We start from the raw sequence: 26,136 nt of genomic DNA, 5'->3' as shown, positions 1-26,136 counted from the left end.
TAAATGGTAACCTTCATCAGTGTTGCTATGATGCATTGCTCGGGATGTAAAAAGTTGAGAATGGGCAACAGTGAACTGGCTAAAGAAAAAGATAATTTGGGAATACGTTGCAGCTGAAATGAAAGGTTAAGTAAATTAATAAATGTTAAAAATGGCCGTGTGCACTTTGGGAGGCCGAGGTGGGTGGATCACCTGAGGTCAGGAATTCAAGACCAGCCTGACCAACATGGTGAAACCTTGTCTCTACTAAACATACAAAAATTAGCCAGGCATGGTGGTGTGCACCTGTAATCCTAGCTACTAGGGAGACTGAGGCAGGAGAATTACTTGAACCCGGGAGGCGGAGGTTGCAGTAAGCCGAGATTGGCCAGTCCATTCCAGCCTGGGTGACAGAGCAAGACTCCGTCTCAAAAAAAAGTACCAGCAGCTGGGTATGAACTACTGAGAGGCAATATTCACATTCATCTATGCTACATATTCATGGCAAAATCTCTCTCTCTGACTCATTAATTTTTTTAAAAACTTAATTATAATAACATTGATAAATCATTTGAATTGAACAATGGAAACATTTTTCTTTTCTTTTTTTTTTGATTCAGAGTAATTTATTATCCTTTCTTGTCCCCAGGAAAAAGGTTTAAAATAAAATCATGATTCTAAAATGGTCATAACGATAATCAAATGCTACAAATTAGTTATTTCAAAAAATTAGAACTGTATACGTTTAATGTGTTATTCCTCCTTTGCACCTAAAAGCTGATGCTTCTTAAAATTGTACTTCATCTTAGAATTAAGAAAATAGATCATTAATTTATAATAGATATACTACTTCAGTCCCACCCATTGCCAGCATACCACTCACGTCATCACTTTTAAGCAAACTTTTGAAGTACTCAAAACTACACATATTGACATAGACAGTAAGTCACCTCAACCAACTACCCAAGTTTAACTAGCAAATATTATGTACAGTATGCTGAGATTATAATAAACACAGAAGATTCAGGATTTCTAGAATACTGAACAAGAAGTGTTTGTGGCATTGAGAGTACTGTGATAACCTGTAGTACCCTTTAAACTGCTTTAAAATTTTACAATGAAATCAGTGCTATTTATTTCGTGTTTATTTCATACAGAGTTTTTGTCAAGTTTATCAGTTTTAAAATGATTAAGTCATAATCACTATTTAAAGACAAATTTTTCTCTCAAACTAATATTTTCCATTCTGCTACCTACGGTTTGGCTTATCCTTTGGTCTGATAGCCATACTTTATTTCACAGGACTATACAAGTATGTACTATGTACAAAACATTTTCAAGTTTGCTTTCAAATGGTACCTACAAAGAGTAGATCAAGTTTTCAAGTTTATAGAATACTATACTACAACAATTTACCACTATAAATATGTCTTAATACTGTTTATTCCATTCTATTTAGATTGCAACACTAACAAAATTCTTAATGCATATGTCCCCACCACCTGTACTTTCCCTACATTATCATTTTGACACTTACATAGAAACAACTCAATTCAGCAACCAAGTTTTGCAACCAGTGTTGCTACCAAATAGTGATGCATCAGATCCCAATTCTCATGAGTATTCACGTATTAAAAAAGTACATTATTTACCTAAGACTGAAGGACTGTGTCTTACTTTATAAAAAAGCAAAGATAGCCACATCAATTTAATTCCATATATATGATACTACCTATTCAATTTATTAAAAATTGTAATAAACATAATAATCAAACTAGTGCTCCAAACTTATGCTGTTCACATGGAAGACACCACAAAAGAAGACATAATACAGAGACTGCCTTACAATAAGAAGTACAAATTCTTTCTATAAAGATGGAGAAATAAAAGGACAAATTTAGTTGTCTAAAAGACAATGCACTGTACACAGTTTATTTACAGTTTTGTACACTGTCTTAATGTGAATGGGACTGCTTTTCTACTTCAGCCATTTTTAACCAAAGCAAAATAACCTAAGTAATACAAAGTGTTAAAATACAGCATAAAGATACAAAAACAGACATACTAATTCTAGTTAGGAATGTAATTATGATGTTACATTTTTTATAATCCACAATTATGTTTAGGAAATCACACAAACATAGATCACCGATTTGAATGAAATGCATAAATTTGTAGCAAAGCTTTGTAGTTACAAAAAACAAAAAAAATTACCAAAGAATGCACAAAAGTAATGTTTATTCCACCTTTGTGTCATATTCCTGGATCCTTCACCAATGTTATATGAGGAAAAAAACAAAAGCAAAACAAATCAAAAACTGAAATCAGCATCACTAATATTATCAAGTAGGGAAACAAACAAATTAAAATCTATCAGCCATCAGCAAAAGTACAACAAAGACAATGCTGTAAAAAGAAACAAAGAAAATTGCTAGAAAACTGTATGCATCATAATCTTTCAAACCAGCAAAATATGCTCATGCATACAATGGAACAACAGAATTTTTTTTCCTGTAAAGTATAGAAATGCCAAGTTGTTTTTTGACTACTATGGATAGGTAAAATCTGTATGTAATTAATGGTAATTCTACTGAACTATTACAGAGTGGGCCAGGAACACATTTATGGATTCTGGGGATGCATACTGTAATTCTTTGATTGGGATAGCGGAAACTCTAGCCAAAAAAAGAAAAAAAAATGAACGCAGAAGTACAAGACAAAGGCAAATGAGACTTCTCTTATATCTTAGTAACATTTAGATGGAAATCAAATTTAAATGCAGTCCACTCTGCTTTTTGAAGAGGCTTTGGTTCAGCTCCCAAATCTCGATTGCTTAACGCAGTCTCCTATGAGACTACACAGAAGGTGTCTTCTTAAACAACAAACCTGTTTTTAGTAGTGGAGCCGCTCTTAGTAGCTGTGTCTGCGTGGGACTGATAACCAATCACTATCTCTGGAGGAAGTCCTAACCTTTCCTTGTTATACTCTCCCTATATGTGTAAGAGCTTCTCTGTTTTCACATTCAGTAGTCCATATTGCTATCTTATCACCTTTAGCTCTAACATTAACAACAGCGCCACATACATCATCACTGTAGTCATCAGAAGATTGTCCAATAAGGCACAGAAGTGTCTCTAGCCAAAAGCGATCGAGGTCACTTTGTCTCTGCTGTTTGTTCAATGTAATTAGCCATCGTCCTCCCCATTTGTTTTTCTCATCTTCCCACATAGTCTCAATACCATCCTTAAAAAGTGAGTAGTCAGAGCCAGGCATTAAATTACTAGACAACTGTATATGGTTTTACAGAGCCCAAAAGTCTTCAACAGTATCAAACTTAGAGATCAGCCACAGCAGGTTTGCTTGCCAAGTTTTGCTTTTTTCATTTTTGAAAAACCAGAGTGCCCATCTGTTCTGTAGGGGATGTTTAATATAGTGTTCTGGGTTAGCAACCTCCCGATGAGATTCCGTTTTCTCCTCTTCTGTAGTTGGGGAATTAGGAGTAGGGGTGGCTTCCGGTTTGATTTTTCTGATAAAAGTGAGGCTGAGGCCGGGTGCAGTGGCTCATGCCTGTAATCCCAGCACTTTAGGAGGCGGAGGCAGGTGGATCACTTGAGATCAGGAGTTCAAGACCAGCCTGATCAACATGGTGAAACCCCATCTCTACTAAAAACACAAAATTAGGGTGTGGTGGCGCTCTCCTGTAATCCCAGCTACTTTGGATGCTGAGGCAGGAGAATCACTTGAAACCGGGAGGCACTCCAGCCTGGGCAACAAGAGAAAAACTCTGTCTCAAAAAATAAAAATGAATAAAAAAATAAAAAAAGAGGCTGGTTTTACTGATGATTTAGGTGATAAGGAGGACATGTTCGATCATTAGGATAAGCTCAATCTAGAGCTCCATATCCTTGAAGTATTTCACAAAATGCATTTTAAATCTACACTTGATATTGTACCAGTGTCAGACATTTTATTCCTTGCAACTATTAAACTGTTGATATTAAAAATTTCAAATAACAGCTTTATAATATTCAAGATGCCATAGTTTTAAAAAAGATTTCATGGAATGTGCGACCAAAAAAAATATTTTGAGAATAGGGATATAAAGGAGTAGAGAAACATGAATTTCTTTTTTATCTTTTTTTTTTTTTTTTTTTTTTGAGACAGAGTCTCGCTGTCATCCAGGCTAGAGTGCAGTGGTGCGATCTCGGCTCACTGCAAGCTCCACCTCCTGGGTTCACGCCATTCTCCTGCCTCAGCCTCCCAAGTAGCTGGGACTACAGGCACCTGCCACCACGCCTGGCTAATTTTTTTGTATTTTTAGTAGAGACGGGGTTTCACCGTGTTAGCCAGGATGGTCTCGATTTCCTGACCTCGTGATCCGCCCGTCTCGGCCTCCCAAAGTGCTAGAATTACAGGCGTGAGCCACGGCGCCCGGCAAAACATGAATTTGTAAAGCAGCTTAGGGCTTCAGGCATGCAGGGTTTGAGAGCTAAAGAATTTGCAATTCATCCTCAAGACACTCTAAAGTGCCAATCAGCTTACACTTTGTTAGTCTACTGGATTTCAAATTAAGAAAATGTATTTCTTTGCGAATATCAAACAGACATTTTATTAACTGAAGAAAGCGCTTCATTCTTTCCCATTATTTTTGTTTATGGAGGTTTAATGCATTAGACCATCACTGTTTCTAATGTTTCTGAGAAATAGTGTATTAGAAATTTTATTAATGGCATGGTACCAAGGCACAAAGATATGTAATTTGTTAAAACTCGAAACACTTGGTATCTTCATACTAAAATCCATCCCTCTTATTTATTATAAATTAGAATATTTTTATTGTCTGGACGGATGTATTATAAATTTTTTTTAGATGTGGCATTGTTTCCTTAATAAAATCATAGAAAAACAAACAAAAGCAATATAAAGCCCAGGGAAAAGGAGGTCTTCCTTCTCTAATGGCAGGGGTTTCCAATGCCCTTGGTACCCTCTATTGAAGCTTGAAAACCCTGCCTTCGACCAATATCTCTCGGTCATTCTATGGTTTTCTCGTCGTACACTCAGTAGACTAATCAAAAGAAAATCCAGTCACAAATACTGCAGATAGTTCTCTACCCAAATTTTTTTACAATACATTTCCTCCTCACTGTAAAAGCTCATTGTTTATTGTCGTCATGACAATAAGGCCTATCACTTACTGTCATGATTTCAGCTTTCCATGTGCTTTCATCATACTTTCCCTCTGATTTTCCTTTGGTTTGCATTAATAAAATAATTGAAAGATTTAGGTATAATCTCCTTTTGTAATGTTCTATATGCCCAGCAATTGAAATCTCCTTTGAAGAAATAAATAGTCTCCTATAAATAAGAACTTGCTTTGAAATAGCACATTTGTGACAAAATGAATAATCTTTATCCCTAATTTACTAAGATATATCAAGACTTTGGCAATATGAGGGACTAAGGAAAGAAAGAAAAATATATATTTGACCTAGTTTTGGTTTCATCAATTTTATTAAGATGCTAAGAACACAATTTTTATTAGAAGTGAACCCACAGGTTACCTTTGATCACCTTGCTTTTTTAGAAACTTAAAAAATTGGCTGGGTGCCCTGACTCACGCCGGTAATCCCAGCACTTTGGGAGGCCAAGGCAAGAGAATCACTTGAGCCCACGAGTTTGAGACCAGCTTGGGCAACATGACAATAACCTGTCTCTATAAAAAATAAAAAATTAGCCAAAAAATAAAAAAATGTGCCTGTAGTTCCAGCTAGTCATGTGACTGAGGCAGGAGGATGGCTTGAGCCTAGAGGTTGAGGCTGCTGTGAACAGAGATCTGCACTCCAGCCTGGGTGACAAAGGGACACCCTGTTTCAAATAAAATAATAATAGAATAAAATAACAAGAAACATAAAAAATTTAGATTCAATCCTTGTTCTGTATTCTATGGATGATCCAGTTATGCTCATAAGATTTCTGTGGATTTCCAGGGGACTTAAGTCACCTCTAGCTTCAATTTCCTGTCTCAGCTGAATTCTTATCGTTCCCCCGAATCGTATGAAAGTTCTTTCCTTGGTCATGGCATCCACCCAAATATAGATCTCTGTCATTTCCTTAATGTCTTCACCCCCTTAGAGGTACACACAAAACTGACTACCGTTTTAAGGAATTGGAGTGTTAAACTTTGGTATGCAAATAATTTGAAATGCAAAATATACCACTTACTCTTTAAAATTGTTTTACTACATTGCTAAATCACCCTTGCCATCTTGCCTATGACCTCTTTTTCTTGCCCTTGCTTTCAGGATGAGAAAATCCTTTCGTCTATATGTTTGTATGTCTTTATATTAAAAAAGATGAAAAAATATCACCACTTTGTTAATAAAATTTATATCAGATAATAAAACCCGGGACAGATCACAAATTTTATGTAGACGTTTCTGTGTTTTCAAAATCATTATACCAAGCATCTATCATAGGAGCAAAGTGTGATCCACTTTAAGGCTGCAATTTTAGTGCGCTGTCCCTCAGGACCAAAGAGAATCTCATGGTTTGTTCTCTTTTCTTGTCAGTTATAGACCTTTTCTTTTTTTGCTGAAGAAAGGTTAGGCCAACCTACATAATTAAGGAAAGGAAAGGGATTGGGAGAGGGAGAGAAAAACTGGAATGTACTGTAGTTATTTGCCAGGTCCTGGAAAAGTGAATATGGACAGGGAAGGAATTATGAATTTACATTCTTTTCATCATTTTTCAGATATGCAAATAGAAGTTTTGAACTATTGAAATTTACTTTGTGCAGCTGAACTGTTTCTTTGACCCTGGCACCACTTTGAAACTGAATTACATGGTCTAGTCTTGAACCAAATTACAAAAGTATTCATTTTGAAATTTGAATGACTGGAAAATAAGGAAGGAAACAATAAGAAGAAAAGTCAATTAAATGTCCTATTTTTTCATGTGTCTGATGTTCACTACTTTATTCCCACAGATGCTCTTGTTATGATCAGTTAAGTTATTATAGCAGTACTTGCTCTTTTTCTGATAAAATATTTGTTAAATTCATTTTCTCTAACTTTTTCTCATTTCTTGAAATGCAAATTAGTGCAAATATTCTCTTTCCGTTTAACTTAGGTATAATTAGTGACTGTCTGCTATTTCATTTCTCGCTGAGAACTATTTGGGAAGTGAATTATTTAAACAAGCCGCTATATAAAGTATCATTTTCTTTCTGCTTTTTATCCTCTAGTACTTGTGGAGGACAAAGAAGTAATGTAGTAATACATGTTTATTTTTCTTTTACTTTTGCATCCATTCTTTTTATAAGTTTTACTGGATTTGATACTGATATTTACCACATTTTTTATTTTATCAGGGAGTAGGACAAGAGAAATTGACCACAAATAATGCAAATGCATGCAAATTAACAGTGACACTTATTTTTTCTTCTTAATTCAGTTCCTATGTGACACAATGTCATTGTTGCCTTCCTCATGTATCTGTGATTTGCCATCAGCTTGTCATGTTTTGTTTCATGCATGTTGTGTTTGCCATATTGGTGGTCCTCTTTTGGTCATCAAAAATTAAACCAGAGAAGTAGAGTCAAAATACTCCTGCTCATGCCAGGTAACAGAGTTTATCAAAGAGATAAACCGGAAAATAATGCAATCTGGTAGAATGATTTTACAGAGAAATTACAATATTTCCCAGTGCTTTACATTTTATTTGGAATAATGTGAAATTGGCTAAATTTCACATTAATCAAGCACCTAATCTCATATGTTATTTCAAAATTAATGAATATTATGGACAGTTACATAGCTTCTAGAGGGAAATATATAAAATATTATTTTGGATTAAGTACTTTATGTCCATCTATAATGTTATTGAATTTAATGTTTTGCTTTAATCATGGTGAGATTTGTAAACTACTTTTGTTGTCATGACGGTTATGAAAAATAGTTTAATTTTCTAAAAGTTATATGTAATGATGGTTTCAGTTAGCTTTTGCTGAAAAACAAAACAAAACAAAACAAAAAACCTTTGCCCAAAACTTAATAGCTTAAAACCACAAGCATTCATTTTCTCAACTTTGTTCAGTAGGCAGTTTTCCTTGTTTATACAAACTGACCTGGGGCTGGATAACCTAGAATATCTTAACATACATGTCTAAGTTGGTATGATGGTTGAAATGGCACTCCATGTGGTCTCTCATCCAGTAGGAGGTTAGTCCAAGCTTGAACACGTGGTGACAGAATGGTGTCCAGTGGCAATAGAGAGCGAGTCCCAAAGTGAAAGTATTTCTCAATCCTCTGCTTAGGGGCAAGTTTACTAATGTCCCATAAACCAAAAGGAGTTACAAGGTTGAACCCGGATTCAAGTGATAAGAAATTGATTCAACTTCCCGAGTGGAGGAATAGTAAAGTCACTTTGCAAAGGGAAATACAGCAATGGGAAAAATTTGCAAGCTACCACAAAGACTATCTTTATTTCTTGTCTTAATAATTTTATAGCTCTTCTTTATTTTGTAGTTTACTAATAACAGTCTCTCTGAAAGACTGAACTGTGATTGTATGCATTTGTTTTTAAAGGAGTGAACATTTGTTAGTTAAATTTAATAAAATTAATTTTATTTTTAAAATTCAAAATCAGATAAAATTTCTAGATTTTTGCTATTCCATGTTTACAACAGAATTTTGAATGGCTTTTGAAGATATAGAAAACCTCATTGAGATTTTTGAAAAGTCTTGGTTTAGGGACATTGATGCCTTCCCGTAATTTTAAAATAAGCAATATAAGTATCAGAAATATTGCATGCTGTGGTCATATCAAAAAATGTTATTTCTGTGGCATTAATGTTAATTCCAAGGCATCTGTCATGCTAACCATTGTTCATTCTTTTGAATTCATGTTTTGTTGTTCATAGTATAGTTATATTGGTAGATTAGTTGTTACATTGATTGCCCTATAAAGACTTAACATTTGACTTAATGTTATATTAAAATGAATATCAGTAAAATAATATATGTACCAAATCTATTTTGTCTACCATCTTTACACATTAAAACACTGTAAGTTAAGCAATATTATTGTAATGCCCTGTGTATGCTGTTTACATCAATACTCAATTAATATTAAAGATTTTCATGTAATCATCATAGTCTTATCTTCCCCAAATTTTAATTTATTGATAATTTTGCTAAGTCTACAGACCTCTGAAACTTGATTCTCTTTTCTTTTCTACTTTAAGCAATGTCTTACTGCTGTAATGTAACCAAATTATATCCATAATTAATGCAAAACTAGGTGTGCTATTTCTGGAATTACCATTGAATGATTTCAGTTTTCATTTTACACAGTTAAAATAGCCTTATAGTTTTCAAATGGAGTCACAGAGAATATTTACTAAATACTTTGATCCCTTTTTCAGGAGGTGAAATAAATTCCACGAATAATGCATTACCATAGCTATGGCATGTAAAGCTACATGAACCTGAGCAATATTTATTTTACTTTTCTGTTATAAAAATACTTTCATTTCATTTTCATTTTCTTAGAGACACTCTGTTGCCCAGGCTGGATTGCAGTGGTGTGATCATGACTCACTGTAGCCTTGACCCCTGGGCTCAAGTGATCCTCCAACCTCAGCCTCCTAAGTAGCTGGGTCCACAGGCATGTGCCACCATGCCTGGCTAATTTTTGTACTTTTTGTAGAGACAAAGTTTTACTATATTGCCCAGGCTGGTCTCAAACTCATGGGCTCAAGCAATCCTTCTGCCTCCGCATCCCAAAGTGATGGTATTACAGGTGTGCACCACCACACCTGGCCTTTTTAATTTTTTAAAATTTTCTTTACTTTTTTGTGTAGACGGTATTTACCATGTTGCCTAGGCTTGTGTCGAACTCCTGGGCTCAAGCGATCCTCCTACCTCAGCCTCCCAGAGTCCTGGAATTACAAGTGGGGGCTACAACATCCAGCCCCTATATTTTCATTTGAAAATAGGAATGCTGAATCATTTATAGGTGGCCTTATGATTTCATTATTCTTTTTTTCACAAATGTAAAGCCATTATTAAAAAATAGCAAACTGGCTGGGCATGGTGGCTCACGCCTGCAATCCTAGCACTTTGGGAGGCCGAGGCAGGAGGATCACTTGAGGTCAGGAGTTCGAGGCTAGTTTGGCCAACATGGTGAACCCCTATCTCTACTAAAAATAGAAAAATTAGCTGGGCTTGGTGGCGGGTGCCTATAATCCTAGCCACTCGGCAGACTGTAGCAGGAGAATGGCCTGATCCCGGGGAATGGAGGTTGCAGTGAGCCGAGATCACGCCAGTTCACTCCAGCCTGGGCAACAATATATATCAATATACGTATGTATGTAGATAGATATTTGATATTTTGATATCTATATATATAGAGAGATATTGTGCTATTTAGAAATTGGCTATTATTTTCACTAAAAACCAAGAAGACACTGGTGTTTCAAGATGTCATCACTGAAGAGTTAGGCTTTGCTGGAAGTTTTTTAGAGTCATTCGGTTGTAATATTTTGGACAAATTTTAGTTTGGCATTTGTAAGAATCCACTGACATATTTTTTTCTGAAGCAATGTTTGTCTTTTTCTGCAAGTAGTTCGAGTTTATCCTAGGACTTCTAGTCTATGAACATCCAGCTCTTGTGTGTTGGTATGTGTGTATAGTACAGGTTTTTAAAGATATCTATGTCCTTTGTAATATATGTAATTTATAATCTTGATATTTAATTTTTGTGGGATTGTTGAAAAGTTACATTTTATCTTCAAAGTAACCTTAACCTCCCATATTTCATAAATGCATGTATTTTTCATGCTCATTTCATGTAACTTTTATTTAAGGTTAACTATTTTCTCTTATGTAATGTTTCCTATTATGCTTTGCCTGTTAGTTAATTTAAGGATGCGTTGAGATGCATTACTCTCTGTAGAAACTGCTTCTGACATGTTTGGAAATTTAATATAGGTTTATTTTCTTTTATATTTATGATATTTTATTTCACCAACTATCGCAGGTAAAAGTGGGCAGGTAATGTATGAGGAGGTTAATGGCCTTTGACATGGGTCTTGTAAGGTGTGAGTCACACAGAAAGAAGCAGCATGCTAGAGCAAAGGACACCCTGAGCAAGTGCTCAGTGTAAGAAGCACGAATATGACTGAGACTGGAAAGAAAGTTTGGGGTCATGTTAGTTCTCTCAATGAAATTGAAAAGAAAATTCAGATATTGCTTACTGAGAAATAGAGAGCCCTTTTTTTGAGCATTTAAGTGACGTCATCAGAATTGTATTTAGGAATAGGATTCGGTAGTTATGTCCAGAATAAATATGAGATACGTGGAAGAAAATTTAGGGTCGGTGTTTCAGTGTACTTCCTTTTAAAATATAGTATTAGTTTGGACAGGTGAAGCTTGAATCCCAGTGAGACATTTTGTTAGAAGTATTCAGCAGGCCTTTGGAAATTAAATTTCAGTAAATCATAAAGCTAAGCTAGAGGGGCAGATGAAGGAGCCAGTCAGCCACATGGGGACAGAGTCAAAGCTCTCTAAGTAAATGGCATTTGAGTGAAATCAGAGAGGGTGTAGGTCAGAACTTGGAAATGATGTTCTGGGAGGAGGAAGATGGCTTTAAGGAATGACCATCAGAGAAGTAGGAAAATTAAAGTATGGAACAAATAAATATAAAATTGATTCATTTATGTCTGTGATAGAAGCTTCTCTGAAAGAATCACGGGGCCAGTAAAATACACTTGATTTAATAAACAGAAAAAGTAAACCTATATAAGGGTGACCTGGATTAGTCAAGATTACGTGTTCAATCAATTCAAGAGAAAATTTCAAATATCCAGTGTTTTTGCAGAAATGTTTAAATTTCATGTTAGAGGGTATATTATTCTGCCTTCCTTTTGGGAAAAATTGTATTAAATGACTTTTGATTGTTAAGAGGCGTATTTGAATAAAAAAATTAATATAGCACAATAGGTTCCTCTCCCACATTTTGATTCAATTACAGTGATGCATGCACCTTTAAGTTGTAATCTTAGAGAAAGAGAAGACTTTTTAGGTCACAACGTTGTGTGAAAAAGTATTCTTTGTAAATCAGTGTAAAGAAGTTGACAGATATTTCTAAATAATTGGGGGAAAACATCAATGAACTATAAAAGAAAGGCAGCCTTGGAAAAGACAATTTGAAAATATTCAAACAGCTACAAAATTATCTTTTTCATATGAAAATATTTTCTTGATGCTTTGACTTTAAAAGTCCCCATTTTCTAAAAGAGACAGATGAATAACAAAATACTATAAAGTCGTAACTTAAAAACTATGTGTGAAATATAGCATGATAAGTAAAAATTAAAGTGAGTTTCAGGTTTCCAAAAATTGCAAGTTATTCTTCTCACCGTCTTTCCCCTTTTTCTACCTTTTGTCAAATGGGTTTGGGCCATAAATATTACCTTGAATGAATAGGGGTTTTAAATAAAATAAACTGATGGCAAGTAAAGTAAAGTTATTCTATTAGAGAAACCAAAGTTGAAGACTGAGAAATATCTGTCACCCTAGATTTCATATAAGTCAATTTGTAAGGTTGAAATTTTGTTCTTTTTGTAAAAGACTGCCATGAAATTTGGAATGGTGTAATCTATAAAACAGCAAAATAAGACGAGGGTGAATCTGAGTGTAAAACAGGTAGCATGTTATAATTAACTCCAGTAAAGGTGTTAGGCTTTTCAACAATTTTTTTTTCTTTTTTTGTGATTTGAATCCCTACCGAGGTTGAAATTGTATTATAAACTCCAATAATCCTATACTTTTATCAGAAAAATGTATCAGCTCAGTGAAGAAGAGGAGATTATATAAAGAGAGATAGATGTAGACTCTTAGCTTAAATAATATATACAGTGGGGAATCAGATACGTAAATCTCAACAAGGAAGTTGTACGTGTTAATGCCAAACTAGATACATTGACCGAGCACATATGAAGCATCTAATAAATAGATGACAAGGATGAGAGGATAGGATAGGGATAATTGATGATGATGATAATGATGATGATGATGATGATGATGACGATGATGATGATGATGATGATGATTTTCTTGTGTTTCTAAGTCGATTCTCACATCATAAGTGGGGGTGTGGAATCTTACTCATATATACGAGCTTTCTGGCTATATCTTTTCTGGTTGGAGGCTGGCTGCATCTTCACTCTACCTCCTTCTTGAACATTATCTTCTAAATCTACTCTTATTTGGCCACCTTTAAGATTCATCTGGTAAGGGGTTAATATCCAGAATATATAAGGAACTCACACAACTCAATAGCAAGGAAACAAATAGCCTGATTAGAAAATGGGCAGAGGACCTGAATAGAAATTTCTCAAATGAAGACATACGTATGGCTAAGAGATAAATTTTTAAAATGATCATCACTAATCATCAGGGAAATGCAAAATTAAACCACATTATACTCTCATACGATCTCATACGACCAACATTCTCATAACTTCCATCTAGCGATTACTTATTGTGAGGCACTCCCAAGTTTAAAACCTTTCCATACCTATGTCATGCTATTTAATCTTCATAACAATCTTACAAATACAATTAAAAAGTTATTTTTAGGCAACAAAATAAAAAAGTAGATGGCCTTAGTAATGTGGCCAAGGTCATACAGTAAGTAGCATACCTGGGAATATGAACTATACTGTATTGACTTCAGAACGCAAGCTTTATTTTTTTCTCTTTACCTACCTAAATTCTTCCCTTCCTCATTCCCTTCCTCCCTCCCTCTCTTCCTTCCTTTCTCCCTCCTTTCTTCCTCCCTGTCTCTCTCTTTGTTCTTTCCTTCCTCCTTCCCTCCCTTTATTCTTCCCTTTATGACTTCCTTTCTTCTTTTTTCCTTTCTTCCTTCCTTCCTGTATTTAGCTGTAGAGTTTTGTTCTTTTAAAATTAAAATATGTATATATGTACAGTGAAATACACAACCTTGAAACGTAATTCATAAGTATACATCCTTGTAATTCACATCACAATCAAAATGTTGCTATTTCCTAAAGCCCACTTCAGTCAGGTCTCACCCTGCCAATCCCAAGCAATTACTATTCAAACACTTCAGACTTGCAAAACCATAGATCAATTTTGCCTACTCTTGGTCTTTGTAAAAATGAAGTCATAGTGTATATTCTTGTGTTTTTTTAATCTTAGAAAAATATATTTCATCCATGTTTGATCATTCAGCAGTGCATTACTTATTATTGATGAGTAGTATTTTATTGTAAGAATGTACCAAAATTTATTAATAAATAAAGATACTATATTCTTTTTCTTCGGAAATAAATTCAGTACTCTTGGGTGAATACATAGTAGATAAATTTCTTGGTCATAGAGTAGGCACAGTTTTAACTTTATAAGAAACGATGAGTTTTTTTAAGTGGTTGTATTTTTTACAATACTACCAGTAGCATATAAAGAGATCCCATTGCTCTACAACCTTGCCAACACTTAGTATTATTAGTCTGTTTAGCTTTTTAAAGAAGTATGTGTGGGATTTCTTTGTGGTTGTCAGAGACATTCACATTTCCCTGATGGCAAATGATGTTGAGCACTCTTTTATGTGCTTACTGGCTATTTTTATATCTTTTCTTGCGAATTGCATTTTTAAATTTTTGTTCATTATTATTGGATTTTGTGTCTTTCCTACTGTAATTTGTAGGAATTGTTTATATATTCTTGATACAAATCCTTTCTCAGATATATATGTTGTGAATATATTTAATGAGTCTACATTATATCTATTCCTTTATCTAATAATGTTTGTTTTTGAGCAGAGGTTTTAATAAAGTCCAATTTCATGTTTAACTTTTATGGACAGTGCTTTCTGTGTTCTGAGAAATCTTTGACTACCTGAAATTTGTAAATATTTTGTACCGTGTTTTCTCCTAGAAGCTTTATAGCTGTATCTTTTATGTAGAGGCCTATGAACCATTTCAAATTAGTTGATGTGCATGGTTTGAGGGTAATTGATGTGTACTTCTTCCATACTCAATTCCATTTGTTTAAAAGACTTTTCTTTCTCCATTGAATTGCTTTGGCAACTTTGTTGAAAATCAATTTATGTTACAAGTTGGGGTCTTTTTCTGGAGTCGGTTCAATTGACCTATATGTCTTTCCTTATACCAATATAATACTCTCTTGATAGTAGTAAATTCTGAAATCAAGTTTTACAGTTGATATTGAAGTCAAGTAGTGTAAGATATGCAAATATTTTTTCAAGATTGTTTGAACTGTTCTGGGTTCTTTTTAGTTCCATTTAAAAATGTTGATTTCTACAAGATCACACACACCCACACACACCAGTTAGAATTTGATCAGTATTCCATTGACTCCATTGGTCAATTTGTGGGAACATTAACATTTGTAACAGTATTTTGTCATCCAATACATTGACATATTATATTTATCCATGTAATTAGGCTTCATTAATTCCTTTCAGAAATATTTTATAATTTTCAATGACAGATCCTGCTTATATTTGTTGAAATTTTGTTCTGAGTATATAAAATTTTTAATGTCATGATAAATGTTATTAAGTTTAAATATTCTTGCTCACTTTTAGTTACCAATATATAGAAATACAAGTGACTTTGGCATACTGATGGTATATTTTATAGCACTGTTAAGTTCACTTTTGTTTCTAATTGTAGTGTTGGGAATTATGTAAAATTTTTTCTGTAAATTATCTTGTCTACAAATGAAATAGTTTTTTCAAACTTAGTATTATGTATTTTATTCTTCTTTACTCATGCTGGGTGAGGCCTGACTACAATATTGAATAGGAATGACAAAAGAAGATATCTTTATCTTACTTCCAATCTAAAAGGAAATTTTAGTCTTTTCTCTTCAGTATGATATTCGTATTTACAGTAGAATTTTCATAGGAATGCATCACTGTGAAGAAAGTTCCTTATATAACTAGTGAACTGAAAGTATTTATCATGAATATGTTTTAAATTTTGTCAAATTATCTTTCTGTATCTATTAAAATAATCTTTTTATTTGCTCATTTTGTCATCTGTAATATTATGAATTATATTAATTCACAATAAATATTTAAATCATCTTACATTCCTGGGATAAATTCCACTTGATCATGATAACTTCTTATTTATTGCTAGGACCGTTTTGTTAATATTTGGTAAGAATATTTTGTGACTTCATTTTATTGCAAGACTTTTTTGTAGTTGTATTATCACCATTCATTCTCCCTCCTAAAATGAGTGGCAAAGTCTTCTCCTTATTTTCTGAAAGAGTTGGTCTAAAAGTTTGAAATAGTTTCCCAACAAAGCCACTTGTGCTTATACTTTTCATTATTGATAAGGTTTTAAATTACCAACTGAGCTTTCTTCCCAGCAATAGCCATTTAAATGGATCAGATATAGCTACTTAGATGTTCTATTTCTTTTTATGTCGGTTTTGGTAGTTTTTATTTTTCAAGGAATTTTTCCATTTTGCCTAATTTGATTCATTTACATACATGAAAGTCTTTATAATATCTCCTATTATTTCTTTAATGTGCTCTATATTATTGTCTTTGCTTTTATTCTAGAAAGGGGTAATTTTGGTTTTCTCTTTTTTCTTCTGTGTTACTTTCTATGGGAGTTTCTATCAATTTTATTGATAATTCAAATAAGATACTTCTGTTTTTGATGCTTTTCTCTTTTTTAAATTTTATCTTTCAGAAAGTTCTCTTATTTTAATTACTTATTTCTATATATCTATTTTGCAATTTAATTTACTCCCTTTTTTGCTAGCTTCTTAGAAAACATTGTTTATGAATCTTTTTTCTTTATTAAATAAATTTTAAGGTCTATATTTCTCTCAATTTTTAGCTTTGTCTATCTATATCCTCAAATTATAAGATTTTTAAAAAAATTCTTCAGGGCCGAGTGTGGTGGCTCAGGCCTGTAATCCCAGCACTTTTGGAGGCTGAGGTGGGCGGATCACCTGAGATCAGGAGTTTGAGACCAGCCTAGCTAACATGGTGAAACCCCGTTTCTACCAAAAATACAAAAAATTAGTTGAGCATGGTGGTGTGCATCTGTAATCCCCACTACTCAGGAGGCTGAGGCAGGAGAATCGCTTGAACCTGGGAGGCGGAGGTTGCAGTGAGCCGAGATCACACCATTGCACTCCAGCTTGGGCAACAAGAGCAAAAATCCGTGTCCAAAAAAAAAAATTATTCAGCTAAAAATATTTTGTATTTTCCCTTGTAATTTATTTTATCTGTTTACAAGTAATGTAATTAATTATATGCTTGGGCTTGTATCTTTTATTTTGATACATATTTTTTAATTTGTCTAATTTTTTTTATTTGTTTCACCCCCTTTTAATACTTTAGATTAAGTAAATAGCTTTAGTGACCTGATCTATTTCCTCTTTTAGGTTTTCGGCTATATTTATTTGATTTCTCTAGGAATTTGAATATGCAACTTTAATGTACCCTAGTCTACCTTGAATTAACATTGTATGGGTCTGTATGTACTTGAAGAACCTTCCAATAGTATGGTTTTACCCCTTTCTAAACTTCATATATTATTGCATACATTTTGTTTCTTATGTTGATTAAACCCTCAAATTCTATTACTTTTGTTTAAAGAAACAAATAGCTCTTAAAACTAACAAATGTAAAATATGGTAAGTATTCATTCAAATATTTACTAAATCTGACATACTTTAATCCTTCATATAAATCCAAACCTCCATCTATTTTTCTTTGGATTAAAGAACTTTCCTCAGTATTTCTTATACTATATGCTGGCAACTCTCAGTTTTTCTCCTGGGTATGGATCATGCATTGCTGCTTCTCTGCATGTCTAGTAGTTTTTATTGTTTTCCATACATTCAGAATGATGTTAAGAGTCAGGATTTTATTGCCTTGCTTCAAGAGTGTTGGCTTTGGTTTTGGCAGGACGTTAGTCTCCCGCCAGATCAGATAGATCTTGTTGAGTCTTAGGTTGAAGCTTACTTAGGCCAAGCCTACAACTATTGTAGCCTTAGACTTAATGTTTGGCTTTTCTGTGGTCTCAATTCTAAACTCTGGGTGTTCAGTGGAGTCTCTCTCCACCTTCTTGTCTGAACTTACACTACCAGCAGTATCTGACTGTACCTCATAGTTCCCCAGTAGCTGTTCTCTGACAGCCTTTGCAGAGTACTGGCCCTGTGCATGTGCCACTTTATGTTTGGCTACAGACCTAATAGGGGACTTATGCAGAATTGTGGGGCTCTTTCTCTGTGTAGTTCCCTCCTGTGCAGTACCCTACCTGCCGTGCTCCAAATTCCAGCCACCTCAGCAACACCAAATTCTCTTGCATTCAATGTATTGGTTGCTATGTGTTTGGCCTTCACATTCTTACACTGTCATTTGGAAAGTACCTCAGGCAGAAAACCTTCATAAAAGTAGAATTCACCCCATTAGTTTTCATTTTTTAATATGTCACATTTCTGTACTTTTTGTTGTCCATGACCAAAAATGTATATTACCCTCAGTTACAGTTTATTTTACAGCAGATGGTTAAATCCTGCACTACTTACTCCACGAAAACTAGAAAATAGAGCCTAAGCCCTTAACTACTATTTTAAAATTTCTTATTATGTGAAATTAATTTACAGATTATTTTTAAAAGGAATGATTATGGACAGATTCTTGACTGTAAATTATACTCTGTGTATATATGGCAAGTGACGACACCATGTCCAGAATATCATATAAGCAGAATCATATAGTAGGTAGCCTTTGAGACTGGCTACATTCATTTACTACAGTGCATTTTGAGATTCATCCATCTTGCATTCATCAATAATCTTGTTCCCTTTCATGGGTGAATAGCAACCCACTGCATGGATTGACTATAAAGAGTTTCCTATTCATTTCACCAGTTGAAGAACATTTCTTTTCACATCTTTCAGCAATTACAAATAAAGTCGCTATAAACATTTACAGAAAAGCTTTAGTATGGACATAAGTTTTCATATTAATTGAATAAATACTCAGGATACAGACTGCTGGGTCACATAGGAGGTGCTTAATTTTCAAGAAATTGAAAAAATGTTTTTCAAATTATACCATTTTGCATTACCAAAATGATTGCCATATTGCAATAAATGTATGAGAATCCTTGTTGCTACACATTCCTGTTAATACTTGGCCTTTGCAGAATTGTTATTACTATTATTATTGACATTTTTAAAGGGCACTTAGTGGCAGTGCACTGTAGTTTTAATTTGCATTTTCCCTACATCTAACAGCAATTTCATATGTTTATGTGACATCTGTATATGTTTTAGACGATAGATATTTTTGTTGGAATATTTTTGTCATTTATTAAAATTGGGCTTTTGCTTTATTATTGAGTTTTGAGATTTGACTGCCTATTCTACATACAAGTTCTTTGTCATATATGTGATTTTTTCAAATTTTTTTTAAAGGGATCAGCTGGACTTTTTATTTTCTTCTCAGTTTTCTTCAAGAATCAGAGCATCCCTAACAATCTTAAAGTTTAACAGTTTTTTCACATTTAATTTTATGGTTCATGATTTTGGTACTATATCTAAGAAAATTTATGGAAGATAAAATCACAGCAATATTTTTATATATTTTCTTCTAGAATGTTTCTAGTTGTAAGTTTCCATCTTTCCTTGGAGGTACCTTTCTCTCCTTACATTTTTGGGTAGCTGCTTGCCTTGCAATTCCAACTCTCAGATGGTCACAAGAAAGTTTGTGATTTTTAGATTACTTGGGGGTTTTAGTAATGTTGTATCAGTAAGAATGACATATTTCTACCTTTCTCTCTCCCAAATGAAGCTCACAAATAAATATATACATAAATATATTTCTATTGATATCATGACATTATTATTTAAAAAACTTCCAAATAAGTGGAGAGTTTTTAATCTACATAATAATTTAACATGTTTCTCAGAAATTCTACAATATCACAAAATTACTCGTAATGTCTGGTGGTTGTAATAACTAGAATATATTACAATTGGCTACAGAAAAATGTCAATATGTGTTGATATATGCACATCACCATCTAGAAAAGATAGTGTTCTAAATATATAATTGAAAAGACAGTACTCTATAGATTGTTGATCCAGTTTTTAGAGATATGTATGTCTAGACTTGATACTACTAAAATTGATGAAAATATTTATTAAAATAAATATTTTAAGATTTAGCTCCTGAATGTAGCTGAATTGCACTTGTTTCTACTACTTTGATCTTCTAAAGACAACTGATAACAACGAGGATAATCTTACCAACTCTTTGCTGAAAAGGGACAAAGTTGGAAAATGCTTAATTATAGTCCTCTTAGAAAAGAATTCTACGTCTCAGATCAATAATTCCCCTGTAATTTAACATACTTTCATGAGACCATGACTTTCAGTTGTTAATTAACCTTATGCACCTTGCATTAACTAGTTTGAAGGTTTTATATAGATTGGAGAATTTTTGAGTTTACAGTTTTTATTTAGAAACTGAGCCATCCATTACACTACCTAGAAATTATTGACATATGTATCAAACTGACAAATTCCATTTGGAGTTAAAAGTCTAAGTTACTGAATAAGATTCTGTGTAATGCTATATGTTAATGTGAAATCACTGGGTGTCTGTAGGTGGACATGAGACATTTAGTTTGACCATTGGAGTTTTATTATTTCCAAAGATTTGTCTTTGTGAAAACTGAAATATCTCTTCTCTGGAATTCTATTCTACTTTTATATGCAGATGAAAAGCAAAAAGAAATGGCTTTCATGTGTGGCAGACAGAGTCTGAGTAAAAGTTGAATAAATTCATTCTTACATATATCACATCCATTGTCCACTGAGATTTTTCTGTCATCTATGTTAGGTATATGTTGCTAAATTGTGATTTGTCACATACTCTTTTGATTTTTATTTTCTTTAAATGTCTTTCCTTAGACTCCATTTAAGCTTAAAAGGACATTTTTGGCTGTACTTTTTAGATCACTTCTGAAAAATTTGTAGGGTCAATATACATTTGGTTAATCATCATATTTATTTTAACCCAGGGATGTGAATAAAACCATTCTGTTCTCCATATCCTGAAACCTAAATAATCATGAAAAACTTTTTAAAGTTTTCTAGATGTTATACATCATTAACTCTACTAACCATGTGCTTTGTGTACTACTGCTGGAAAATAATAGCAATAATAATATACTAAAATTATATATATATATTGAGGGATTGCTCTGTGTAACATAATACATTGCTTATTTACTTTTTCATGTAATCCTCAGAAGAGCCTAGTGATATTGGTGTTATTATTATTCCATTTTGTTGATGAAGAATTGAGGCCCAAAATTATAAAAGAACCTGTCTAATGTCACATATCAAGAAAGTGGTAGAGCCACAATTTGACCTTAGTGAGACAGTTTTAATAGTCTCCAGCAACAGGCACTACATTACTAGGCCATATTGTCATAGGTATAGCATATAAACATAGAATATTTTAGGAGCTAACATAAATAAAGCAGCCTTTTCCATCGTCAATAGCATGTCTCTTCATTCCCTATCTTGTGCCTCATCTTCAGAGTATGTTGAATTCTTTGTTGATCTCTAGTTTACTGTTCGCTCTTGAGTTGATGTCACTGCATCTGTTGCTTCTTCTCCACTTCCTTCTTTCTTAAATTTTACCTGAGGCATCATTATATGTCATGGTAATTGGCTTAGGAGCTACATCCTTCAGCGGACTTTCCTTTTCACCGACCGTAATTGAGTAGCTACTCTCATGTCTGCCCCAGATTAGTTTATGCAAATCTCCATCACACTTGTATATCTACTATAATTGTTTGTTCATTTTCTTATTTGAAAAATGAAAAAATTAAAGCCATAGTCTGTTATTTATCTCTTGCATCTGGCTCCTAGTTCGTACTTGGTAAGTTTTTATTACGTTGATTAATTAATGATGTTTGGTAAAATAAAACATTAAATTTAGGTATCTACCTGTCACAGTCTTGAGCCCTGTAGCTTAAAGAGGCTTCCACCTATTACATTGCCCAGTAAAAATGATGCATTATTTCTTAACCTAATGGAGAGAAGATTAGAAAAGCCAATTATTATCTCCTTTCTTCTGGCTGAATGTGTTATTAAAGTAGCTGGGACTTTTAGACAGAAAGTGAGGATGTGAATTATAGAGTAAAATTTGTGTTTTTGGTAAGTGGAAGAAGCCCAGCAAAGATAGGGTTGACTTGAATTTTCATAAGAAAACACTCTGGGGACTGTTGTGGGATGGGGGGAGGGGGGAGGGATAGCATTAGGAGATATACCTAATGCTAAATGACGAGTTAATGGGTGCAGCACGCCAGCATGGCACATGTATACATATGTAACTAACTTGCATATTGTGCACATGTACCCTAAAACTTAAAGTATAATAATAATAAAATAAAAAAAAGAAAACAACTTTGATAAATAATTCTCCTATACCCAAGTTTTCTTTAAATCCTAAAGAGAGGAATAGAAAAGTGTGCACACAAATACTCCTCTAACTCCACTGTAAGAAAGTTGTACCAAAGTAAAAAAATACATATATATATTTTCCTGAATTAAGAATAAGAACTTTTTGTTTATTTTTTTGTCTTCTAAAATTTAAAATATATATTAATGTAATTTATTAGTAAAACAACTAGTACCCAGAATGGTGAAAACTATCTTGAAAGAGTTTAGACAACTAACATTTTTCAATTTTAAGGATTACTTCAAAGCTAAAGTATTCGAGAGTATGGTACCAGCATAAAAGTGCACAAATAAATTTAGCAATCTAGGGTCAATTGATTTTTTCTTTTTAAAAAATTATGAATGACACATAATCATAAATATTTATGCACTACTACTTGTATAAATCTTGTATTGATGAAGTCAAGGTAATTAGCATATCTATCACCTTAAAAATTTATCATTTCTTTGCTGTAAGAACATTCAAAAACCCCTCTTCTAGCTATTTTGAAATGTACAATACATTATTGTTAACTCTCTTTAACCTACTAGACAATAGATATCTAGAACTTATTTCTCCCAACTGTAGCTTTGTGCCTATTTAATAATTTCTCACCATAGTCACCTCTTTCCCTGACTCTCCGCATTTTCTGGTAACCGCTCTTTTACTCTGTACTTTTATGATAAAAACTTTTTAGATTCCACATATGAGTGATATCTTTCTGTGCCTGGCTTATTTTACTTAATGTCCTCCAAGTTCATCCATGTTGCTGCAAACAACAGGATTTCATTTTTTATAGCTGAATAGTATTTCATTGTACATATTTACAATACTTTCTTTATCCATTCATCCACCGATGGATTTTTAGGTTGATTCCATATTTTAGCTATGGTGAATACTGTTACTATATATGTAGGAGTGCAGATATCTCTTCAACATACTGATTTCTTTTCCTTTGGAAATATATTCCGTAGTGGTATGATTGGATCATATGGTAGTTCTACTGGTAGCTTATGAGGGAAACTCCATACTGTTTTTCAAAAGAATTGTACTAATTTACATTCCCACCAGCAGTGTATTTGTTCACTTTTCTTACATTCTTATTGACACTGGGTGTCTTTTGATTTTCATATACTAGCCACTCATACTTGAGTGAGGTGACATCTCATTGAAGTTTTTATTTGCATTTTTCTAATGATGAGTGATGTTGAGCATTTTTTTCATATTTGTTGGCCATTTGAATGTCTTCTTTTGAGAAATGTCTATTCAGGTTTTTGACCCATTTTTAAATGACGTCATTATTTTGTTGTTGTTGTTTGAGTTTCTTATATATTTTGGATATTATCCCCTTATAAGATGTGCAGTTGTCAAATATATTCTCCTATTCTGTAGGTTTTCTCTTTGCTCTGTGCATTATTTTCTTTGCTGTGCAGAGCTTTTTAGTTTTTCTAATCCCATTTGTCTATATTTTCTTTTGTTGCCTATGTACCTCAGGTTTCATACAAAAGATCCTTGCCTAGATCAACGTTATGGAAATTTTCCTCTATGTTTCCTTCTTGTAGTTTTGTAGTTTTGAGTCTTACATTTAAGGCTTTTATCCATTTTGAATTCTTTTTATATGATAAGAGATAAGGTTTAATTTTATTCTTAATACGGTTTGGCTCTGAGTCACCACCCAAACCTCATCTCAAGTTGTAATCCCCATATGTCAAGGAAGGGACCTGGTGGGCGGTGACTGGATCACGGAGGCAGCTTCCTCCATGCTGTTCTCATGATAATGCTTGAGTTCTCACAAGATCTGATGTTTAAAAGCGTCTGGTGGTTCGCCACTCACTGATTCTCCTGTCTTATGAAGAAGGTGCCCGCTTTTCCTTCACGTTCTGCTATGATTGTAAGTTTACTTAGGCCTCCCCAGCTGTGTACAACTGTAAGTAAGTTAAACCTCTTTTTCTTTTTTTTTTTTTTTAATTATCCAGTCTCAGGTAGTTCATTATAGCAGTGTGGAAATGGACTAATACAGTTTTTCTATATATGTATACACAGTTTTCCTAGCACCATTTATTGAAGGGGTTGTCTTTTCCTCATTGTGTGCACTTGATGCCTTTGCCAGTATCAATAGGCTATAGATGTGTGAGTTTATTTCTGGCCTTTCTATACAAAGCTATCGTGACCAAAATAGCATGTTACTGGCATAAAAATAGACACATAGAGCAATGGTCAATTGACTTTCGACAGGAGCATAAGGATTATTTGATGGGAAAATAATAATCTCTTCAACATAAAGGTGCAGGATAAGTGGATATTTACATATAAAATGACTTTTGACCATTGCCTGCACTATATTGAACAATGTCTCATAAAGGATCTAAGACCTAAGTATCAGAACTAACACTACCAAAGTATTTGAAGAAAATATAGGGGTATTACTTTGTAACTTTGGATTTGACAGTGGTTTCTTAGATACAATATCAAAAGCATAAACAACCAAAGAGAAATAATAGATAAATTATACTTCTTCATAATTAAAAAAATACTCATTAAAGGACAGTATCAAGAAAGTAAAAAAAAAATCCTACTATGTGAGAAAATATTTTCAATTAATATATCTGATAAAATTCTAATATCCAAAATACATAAAGAATCCCTATAATTAAAAACAGACAACTGAATTACAAAATGTACAAATAACATGAATAGACATTTATCCAAAGAAGATACACAAATAGATATCAAGTATATAAAGATGTTCAGTATTGTTAGCCATCAAGAAAACACAAATAAAAACCACAATGAGATATCATTGCAGTCCCCTGGAATAACTGAAACACAAAAGACATAAATTAACAAGTACTGGTGAGAATGTGGAGTAATTGAAACACTCACACATTATTGGTTGAAATGTAAAATAGGACAGCCCCATGGAAAATATTTTCACAGTCATCCAAAAGATAAAAAGAAGTAACATATGGCTAATGCTACTCCTAACTTTGCAGCCAAAGAATTGGTAACACGTGGTCAAACAAAAACTTGTACACAAATGGTCATTACAGTACTATTTACATTGACCAAAATGTAGAAAAAACTAAAATGTCCATCAGTGGATGGATGGATAAAATATGGTAAATCCATATAATGGGGTATTATTAAGCTATAAAAGGATTGAAATACATAATATGGCATTTCAACATGAATATGGTAAATCCATATAATGGAGTGTTATTAAACTATAAAAGGATTGAAATACTGTTAGATAATATGGCATTTCAACATGAATGACCCTTGAAATCATCATGCTAAGTGAAAGTCTGACCAAAAAGGTCATTTATTATATAAGCTCATTTGCATGAAATACCCATTATAGTCAAAGCCACGGAGACGGAGAGCAGGTTAGACGTTACCAGTGGCTGGCGGTAGGGAGATATGGGAAGTGATGGATTAAAAGATACATGATATTCTTTTGGAATGCTGAAGAATTTCTGGAACTTGATAGTAATAATGGTTGCAGAACATCGTTGATGTACTAACTGCCACTTAATTATACACTTTAAAATTATTCTAGAGTAAATTTTATGTTACATGTATTTCAGTGCAATAAAAAATTAAGCAGCTAAT

General features: G+C 33.4%; 1 protein-coding gene and 1 pseudogene across 3 annotated transcripts in view; one reads left to right on the top strand and one right to left on the bottom strand.

Annotated features, from left to right (window-relative positions):
* Positions 1-26,136, top strand: part of SGCZ (sarcoglycan zeta) — a 1,203,249-nt gene that overhangs the window by 964,721 nt on the left and 212,392 nt on the right. The gene's annotated exons all lie outside the window — the stretch shown is intronic.
* Positions 2,853-13,270, bottom strand: LOC129042845 (eukaryotic translation initiation factor 4E-like; annotated as a pseudogene).

The sequence above is a fragment of the Pongo pygmaeus genome, chromosome 7, assembly GCF_028885625.2.
Source record: "Pongo pygmaeus isolate AG05252 chromosome 7, NHGRI_mPonPyg2-v2.0_pri, whole genome shotgun sequence".
In the NCBI taxonomy this organism is placed as follows: Eukaryota; Metazoa; Chordata; class Mammalia; order Primates; family Hominidae; genus Pongo; species Pongo pygmaeus.
The sequence above is the reverse complement of the archived record's forward strand: the minus strand, read 5'-3'. Positions and strand labels throughout refer to the sequence as shown.